The 8981-nt window shown below is 38.0% G+C and overlaps 2 protein-coding genes across 12 annotated transcripts in view; one reads left to right on the top strand and one right to left on the bottom strand.

Moving 5' to 3' along the window:
• PKP4 (plakophilin 4) overlaps window positions 1–307 on the bottom strand; it is a 256480-nt gene extending 256173 nt beyond the window's left edge. For 6 of the 8 annotated variants that reach the window (XM_072612041.1, XM_072612044.1, XM_072612045.1 and 3 more), the window contains exon 1: window positions 203–307. The gene's annotated coding sequence lies outside the window, so the exon portion shown is untranslated. The remainder of the gene's footprint in view (window positions 1–202) is intronic. The other 2 variants (XM_072612042.1, XM_072612048.1) reach the window with 2 other exon arrangements.
• Window positions 308–595: 288 nt separating this feature from the next.
• CCDC148 (coiled-coil domain containing 148) overlaps window positions 596–8981 on the top strand; it is a 300035-nt gene continuing 291649 nt past the window's right edge. For 2 of the 4 annotated variants that reach the window (XM_072612054.1, XM_072612057.1), the window contains exons 1-2: window positions 596–741; window positions 1055–1222. The gene's annotated coding sequence lies outside the window, so the exon portion shown is untranslated. Of the gene's footprint in view, window positions 766–790; window positions 935–1054; window positions 1223–8981 lie in introns of those variants that run through there. The other 2 variants (XM_072612056.1, XM_072612055.1) reach the window with 2 other exon arrangements.

Genomic DNA, 8981 nt, shown 5'->3' with positions numbered 1-8981 from the left:
CGGGGCAGGAAAGGAGAGAAGTAGGTGGGTGGGGGCGGTTGTAACGGGAGTCTCCCCTTCCCACACCCTCCCCCACCCTCGCCCCGATCCCGAGGTTTGCGGGGTGAGCCGAGGGAACAGTACCAGGAGTCGGGAAGTGAAGGGCCACGGAGTGGGGGGTGGGGATAAGGTTCGGCGCCCTCCCCGCCTGCCGCACACTTACTTTCCAGGTTAGGAAGCGGCTGCCGACGCTCCGGGAATCGGGGACATCCGCGCGGAGGGGTCGCGGCTGCGGCACCCAAAAAAAAAGTGCCAGGGCCAAGGGAGCTTCCCTCCCCTTCCCCCGAACCCCCCCGCTGAACCCCCTCCCGCCCGCCCGCCCCCTCCCCTGCAACACTTCTCCCACCCCACCCCCGGGAGGCGGCGGCGGCGGCCAACTTCCCCCTCTACCCGGTGCCCATGGTGCCACCTTCCTCGGCGACAGCACGGAATCAGCCCCGGTGCCTGGGTGCTGCCGAGCTCCGCCAAGCAGCCCCCACCGCCCAGTCAGTCAGTCAGTCAGCCAGCCAGCCAGCCTAGGGCTCCCGGGAACGTCAGCACGCCGCCGTCCCCCGACCTGCTCCGCACCCGCTTTCATTGGACGGCAGGAAAAGGCTGTCCCACCCTATTGGCCCGGCCCTCATATTGAACGGGCCAATGGAATTCGGGGTTTCAGGTCGCCATAGAGACCGATGCTGTTAAGAGCGAGAGCGGCTAGAAAAGGTGGAGAGGGTGGGGAGAACGAAGGTGTCCGGCTTCGGGGGTGGGGACCCTGGGGGTGGGTTACGAGGAGCCAGAGTATCCTAGATCTAGATCCAAAAAGGACTTCGGGGGCCACCTAGTCCAGCCCCTTCATTTTACTTTTGAGAAAACTGAGAGCCCGGAAGGTCCCAGTGATTTGCCTAGAACCACCCGGGTAGGAGGAGGAGTGGGAGGATTTGAGCCGGGGGGATTCCCTCATTCCGTATCTTAGACGTGGATTGGGTGGGCCTTCCCTTCCCTTTCTTCCCCTGATTTCTTGCTTCCCCCTTGACAGGCCTTGTCCGTGGTACCGAAGACACCCTACCCCACCCCCAAACCCATATAATTTACCTGTCCCTGAAGGTGACCTCAGAAACAAGTACTGCATGCACTTGTCCTTGGTTTGGGAAACGGGCCCCTGAAACTACGCCCTTTGACCTAAATGCAGCATCAGCTAATGCGGGTGAGTCTGTTTTCCCATCCTTCCCTCTTCCCCCATATGCAAAATCCCCTGAATCTTGTGTTACTCAGGAATTCCTTTTCTGCATATTTATCTCACCCCCTGAAGATCTCACTTCAAAGTCGATGTTTGAAATTCAGGCCCCAACCGGGAGATATTTTTCAGGAGTATTTTTCCTTTAAAGGAAAACAAAAATGGCAAGGAAAAAGTCAGTGTGGTGAGTTACATTTTACAGTGAGTACAATAAGGACTGGAATTTAAAACACATTTTAACCTAGCCCACAACTTCTCATCTCTCCTTTAGTATCAAATGGAATTTATTAAGCTTCTGCCCATAATAGAGCAACAAAACAATCCAAGTTTGACAGACAATATCTATAGTAAGTAGGAGATTGGCTTCTGGGTAAAGGTATAATGTGCAACTTTAATGCCTCATGCTTTTTCATATTTGTATCATAATCAAGGGGAGAGAGGATGGAATCAAAATTCTGGTCAACAATTTTTAGGGAGTTTAATATTCCTTAAACTTAAGTGTGAACCTGGTTTCAGGTAACTGGAGTGAGCATGTGCATCTTAGGTTTTAATCCTGCCTCCCTTACTGCTTTGCTTTATGACATAGTCACCCTGTTCCTGTTTCCCAATCTGTAAAATGGAAATAAATGTTATTTTTCTAAGTCTAAAAAAAGGAAAATGGACCCAGTTAAAGCAAGGACAACTAATGAATTTCACAGGAAATAATTATTATATTATTGCAATGGAATATAACCATTAGTTTTCTAATGATATTTATTTTATTAAAGATAAAAGGTTTTTTTAAGCTATCAATATCCAGGTTACATTTTTATTAAAGAACCTGCTGTTTTAAAGACAATTTTGTGAAAAATGATTGTGTTTTTGGAATATCTAGAAATTTGAAGTATTTAGAAATATTTCATTGAGAGAGGAAAGTCTCTTGCTTCTGTTATGAATCTTAAATTAGATAATGTGTTTTGCTATTAGATTTTTTAAAAAAAAGTTTGGAAGCATTATACAGTAGTGTCCCTGGTCTAATCATAAATATTATGCATTAGCTCATTAATAGGGTGACTGTGTTTTCAGGCTCCGTAATATGTGTGATAAAATCCAAACCTAGTTGACATCTTTGTTCAGGGTCAGACAATCCCAGATGGCAAGTGAACATTTGTACAATTGTTTGTGGAGTGACTTGTACGTATCCAGTGCTGGGTAGGGAGCAACAAGTCAGTGGGTTCAGTGTTTTCTTGCCTTACCATCATGGGAATTTGGTCTGCCTGCTTTGGAAAGGGATAACTAACCATGCTTCTGTTGAAAGACAGAATAAGTAAAATTCAAACTTTATAAATGAACCCACAGGAAAAGTAATACATTGATGAGCATACGACATGCCAGTGCTATATAAGGTTTGATTGTAACAGCTTATGAATGCAAGGTATTTTTATTAATGCAGATAGAGCAGCAATGATTTCATTTTCTCCATTTCTGGGGCTGAATGGGAAGCAGAAGAAACAAAAACAAATTATTTTCATTGTAGAATTATATACTTTTCCAAAATGATGAATTTCATTAGGATTTTATATTGCATATGCTGTTTGTAATAATTAAAATTGAATAAAATATAACTAATTTAATTCTGTAATATGCTACAGCTCAATATACATTTATTTTACTATAACTATGGTAAAAATGGTTCTCTTTGATAAACCTACAGAACTCTAGCTACTGCCCCACTTAAAGAAAAACTAACATTGTTTGTTTCAATTAGGCTTATTTAACAGATAAATTAGTAATAGTTTGGATTACAATATAATTCTTTGCCATGCTCACAACTTCACTTCGGGGATCCTTTTAGATTATACTGGGCTGATATATTTTAAAATAATATTAACTTTACAAAAGTTCAGTTTATGCTCAACTTTTCAAGAGTGCAGCTACTTTGTAAAGTAGGGGCTTATTGTCAATCAAGTCAATCAAGTCTGACTCTTCATGACCCTATTTGGGGTTTTCTTGGCAAAGACACTGGAATGGTTTGCCATTTCCCTCTCCAAAAGTAAGGGTGCATTTGTATTAGATAATTATTCTTTGGTATACCACTTTTTTGCTAAAATAAGAGTGCAATTGCACTTATTTTGACCTGACAAAATCAAACAAGCTATTAGTGCCAAAAAATGGAAAAGAAAAAGGCAAAGGTACGAATCTTGACTATCATCATTTCCTGCAAAAGTATAACCTGTTTGTTGTCCTCCTGACAGTTTCCTTTAGCACTCTTTGTGTTTTTTCTTTTTTCCATTTTTATCTGTAGTACAAGAGGAACCACCACATGTAATCCCCAATACCTTGGTCCCAGATCTTTATCCAAGAAAATAGAAATGGCCCTTAAAGAATTGCCAGAGCAGCTGAAATATACATTCATGATATACTTACTGGAGGTAACACAATGTTGGAAGCATTGAATTAATTTTAAACATCCATCTCTGGAAAAGGAGAACACCAAAATAATAGGGAAAAAACAATGTTAATACCACCAAAGAAGAAAATAGAGAAGACAAGCTCTTTTGCTTATATTTCTCATAAAACCTTCATGAGAATGACATATAGATACAGATATATGTTCCTTACCAAGAGCATGCTTCAAGAAAATACATAAAAGGAACACTCAGGCTTTCACAAATGATTTTCTTCCACAGTCCACATCTTGGAAATTGAATAGCAGACTAAAGGTTACAAGGAAACATAAGATCCTATTGTATATATTTGATTCCAAAAAAGTAGTTGACCTAGCAAAATATAGTCAATGGCACTCTGGTTATTGAAGTTTATCAAAGTATCATGCAAGAAAACTTGTTCTTGCCAGAGATGTTTTTTTTTTCTCTCTTGTGGATGTTGTTCTATGTAGGATCCAAATGAAAGAAGAATTCTCCACAGACTGTAAGGTATTCCAGATAATCTTTGTGAATGACATTGTGCTGATTGAATCTAACATGAGAACATTACAAGGCCTTCTCAGTGAGATCCATGATTATACAAAAGAGATCAACCTAACAATCCCTAGAGGAAAAAAACTAAATGGATGAAAAATGCTGACTGATGTCCAGCATTTGTTGGAACAACAAACAGTTCACTGAGTCAGTATATCATGTCTGGGTCAAGCACTGCAGCTGGAAACTGAGTTGGGCCCAGAGTTGAATGGTAGGAAGAGAGCAAGCTGCGTTGCTTTAAGAAAGTGCAACATTTCAACAATCCCAAGCTTCTTCCTGACATAAAAAAAGAGTCTTTGATTTTATCTTTAATGCTCTATTTTAAGCTGAATATTAAATATCAATATAAATCATTGAATTTACTTTGCAACTATTTGCATTCAAATAAATTTTAATATGTAATATGTCACTTCTCCCCTTAGTCTCCATCAGTTTCTTTTTCACTTGTCATTTACTTTTTATATGTTCGTAATGGGATTTTGGTCCTATTTCATCTAGAATTAATTTTTTGGGAATTTGAAGCCCTTTTTGAGGTTCATTTCACAACACACACACACACACACACACACACACACACACACACACGCCAAACTATTGCCTGGAATGCACTCCTTCCTCATCTTTAAGATCCCTAGTTTCCATCAAAACTCAATTCAAGCACCACCTCCAACATGAGGTCTTTTGTATTTACTTATGTATCCGTAGAGATTGTTTCCCCCATAGAATGTAAGCTCTTCAAAGTAAGGAATTATTTCATTTTATTTTTTTGGCCTTTGTAACCCCATTGCCTGACATATAGTAGGCACTTAAATGCTCATTGATTGATTAATTCTGGTTCTGCCTTTTCCCACCCCTTTTTGTATTGTATTTTATAAAGGTCTTTCTAGATTTTTTTATATTCCTTATGTGTTTTTTTAATAAAATCAGTGAATTTTATCAAGTATACTATAATTTGTTTAACCATTATGTTATTGTTGGAAATTTAGACTGCTTTTAAATATTTTGCAATTATAAATGATGATGCTGTAAAAGTCTTTGAAGTGATAGCTCTTTTTTTTGGTTTGATAATATTTTCAGGGTATATTCCACTCCCCCTATACCCTACTCCACCCCCACAGATAATAATTATGATGGTGATGATAATAATAATGTTACATGGCACTTTAATGTAAACAAGCATTTTACAAATATTATTTCATTTTATCCTCACAACAATTCTGGGAGATAGATGCTATTATTATTCCCATCTTAAAGATAAATAAACTAAGGCAGACTGCCATTAAGTGATATGCCCAGGGTCACTCAGCTAATTAAGTATTTGAGTCAGGATTTGAATTCAGGTCTTCTTGACTCTAAGTTCAACACTCTATCTGCCATGACACCTAGTTCCCTCTAGAAATTATGGAATCAAAAATGTAATTATTTTTGTAACTTTTACCGTGTACTACCCTGTACTGGATACTGTATTGTACTATATACCCCCCCAATTCTAATAATTTGTAATTCTGCTAGCAGTGAAAGTATATCAGTTTCTTCATCTGCCATCTTCTTTCTGCCATCACTGAGTTTTATTACCTTAACTTATGTTTGCCAGTTTGATGGATGTAAGGTGAAACCCCAAAGTTGTTATAATTTGAATCCCTTTGATTATTAATGAAGTTTAACTTTTTTCAATATATTATTAATAATTTCCATTTCCTATTTTGTAAATTGTCTATTCACATTCCCTGACTATCCAGCAGAAACTGGGAATTTCCTGTTTAAATGTTTAACCATTCTAATATAGCTGTATTTTTAGATATCAACTTTTTAATCCCTAATATTTGCTATAAATATTTTCCCTATAGAAATATTTTTACTTTAATATAATCAAGCACATTCAGCTTGTCCTTAAGAATTTTTCTGTTTGTTAAATAGAAACAAAGTCATTTTACCATAACAATTGAAAAAATATGTTATTAAATTTTCTTATTCTTCTTTGTGTCTAAGTCTATCCTAGTACTCCCCACAGTGGTTCCAAATCTTCTCATCTTTAAAAAACAACAACAACATTATTTCACCCCATTGCCTGTCCCTCTCAGAGGACTTCTCATACTTTACTGAAAAAATTGAGGTCATTCATTGTGATCTTCCTTTTCTCCTCATTGCCATACTTCAAATCAACTCAGTCTCATTCCCCATTCTCTGAAGATGTAGTGACCCTTCTCCTTACCCAGGTCAACTCTTCTATTTGGGCTTTTGATTCTGTAGTCCCCCATATTCTCTTGGATCTTGCCCCTTTAACTTTTCCTCCCCCCCCCCGTTTTCAACCGTTCTTTATCCTCTGACTCTTCAGCTACCTGATTATCTCTCATCCCTAAAAACCAAACCAAACAACAACAACAAAACACCTTCATTTGACCCTACCATCTTCCCTTACAAAATAGGGATTATATTTTCTTGGTCATTTTGAAAAAATTTACTTATAAAATAATATAAGAAACCATATTGTTCTTTTGTGACGTGTTGATGATTTGTCATTTCTTCCTTTCATATTGGTCTGTTTAAATGATCACTTTTCTATTGTGTCAGTATTGGTAATTTATATTATTGAGACAATATGGCATAGTGGATAAAGTGCTAGCCTTAGAGTCTGGGAAGACCCGGATTCAAGGCCTGCCTCTTATAGATTATATGACTCTGGGAAAATCACTTAACATTTTAATGCCCCAAACAAGACAGTTTCTAGTCTGCCAAGGAACCAGTGAAATCACAGGTCAGTCAGACTATGTTACAGAGTCATTGCCATCATACATTGAGTTTCCACATTACAAATAGGTGATATGACTTAAGTTATAGGTCCACACACAAATATTTACATATGTAAAACACTTTAAATCTTAATTATAAGTAGTAAAAGGCTTAAAGGTACATTTTCATTAAAAACAATTAAAAACATTAGAACAATTATTCATTAAAAACAATAGTAACTGTTTTATATTGGGATGGTAATGGTAGAGGATGCACATCTGGTAAAAGTGAAGTTCCTCAATATGTTAGGTATGTGTGTTCATCTTTCATTGCTGAAGAAGACCATACCATCAGAGAAATGATGACATGACTTGCACTTGACTTTGTTTTGAGTGAGGGAAGGCTGTACAGGTCACCAGCCTCACTTCTTCTCCAGAGCCATCTGAATCCAGTGACCAGATATTCATCAGGATGACTGGAGATGACCCAGGATGAGGCAACTGGGGCTAAGTGACTTGCCCAAGGTCACATAGCTAGTGAGTGTCAAGTGTCTGAGGTGAGATTTGAACTCAGGTCCTCCTGATTCCTACACTGGTGCTCCATCCACTGCACCACCTAGCTGCCCCCATATGTTAGGTAAAGGATCAGGGAAAAACATTGACTACTTCAGACCTCTGAACTAACATAAGCAAGGAAATGGGAAGTATCCCTGTTAAATTGTGGAGGAGAAAAATTTACCATGACTTGAAGTACTAGGATTAGTAGAGACGTAGGACTACATGGCAACAGGATAGTATAGCTTTATCAGAAGCAGTTGTGGTAATCTCCAGTTAAAATTCTTTTTCTATTTCCCCTTTTTTTGTTTGTGAGGATAGATAAGGAATAATTGACTTGTATTTTGTTGAGGTGACACAGCTGACCTCTAACTTCTTACTACTCTACCGCATTATAAAAGTCAATACCCATATTTTTAAGAGCAGTATTCTCCCTATCATGTTTGGTGCCTGCAAATCTTAGAATCCCACCATCTCCAAAAAACAATAACTGTATGTGACTCAAAGGACAACAGAGGCACACAGTTGATGCAAGGAGGCGATTGTGTATTTACAATGATGACTGGTAGGTATAAAGGAAATCATTCAGAAAAATATATGATTGGAAAAAGGAGTTGGAATGGTCATTTAATGAGAGCAAAGGATAAATAGATGGACAGTCCTGTTGTTAGACTGGTACAAAGACAAACCCTAGAGGAAGATCTCCAGCACAATGAGTAGATATTCTTGGAATGACATACTGGAAAACATGGACAAGTATTATACATAATAAGAGCTGGAATGAGCCCTGATGGAAGGGAATACTCCCATTGTCAAGATAACATCTCCATTGGAGCTAAATAGGCCTCCTCTCTTTCTTGTGCTTCTTCCATTTACTAAAGTGTGGTCTGTGAGAGAATATAAACCAACCTAGATAGGTCTTAGCTGTCATTTAGATCAGTTAATTATGATACCTCACATTTCTTCTATTCTACAATATCACTAAATAAACACATAAAATTTTAAAACTGAATGAATGCCTTTGTTCACTGGCTTTGCTAACTTTTTTTTTTAATTATTTTAAGGGATGGCTCCTATGTTTTATGTTTTTATTCATTTCATTAAATATTTCCCAATTACATTTTAATCTGGTTCAGGCCCACTAATAAGAGGGCCATGTGTTTTGCCTCTGATATGATGACCTCCAAGGTCTCTTGCAGCACAAAACCATTACATTATGACCTAAAAAAAAGAGAGAGTTGGGCTTGTTCATTTCTGAGGTCTCCTCCAAGTTAAACAACATATGAATCAATATTGAATCAACCAAATATATGAATCATCTTACTAAAAAACTCTCCTCCTCTTTCTTTGAAGTTACCAGGAAATATATATATGTACATACACATATATATATTTATAATATATATGCATATGTATGTGAATGCATACATAGATATAGATATAGGCCCAATTTTCAGCATGTTTTCAAATCTTATTGGGAAAATA

This window comes from Notamacropus eugenii, chromosome 5 (genome assembly GCF_028372415.1).
Source record: "Notamacropus eugenii isolate mMacEug1 chromosome 5, mMacEug1.pri_v2, whole genome shotgun sequence".
Taxonomy (NCBI): Eukaryota; Metazoa; Chordata; class Mammalia; order Diprotodontia; family Macropodidae; genus Notamacropus; species Notamacropus eugenii.
The sequence above is the reverse complement of the archived record's forward strand: the minus strand, read 5'-3'. Positions and strand labels throughout refer to the sequence as shown.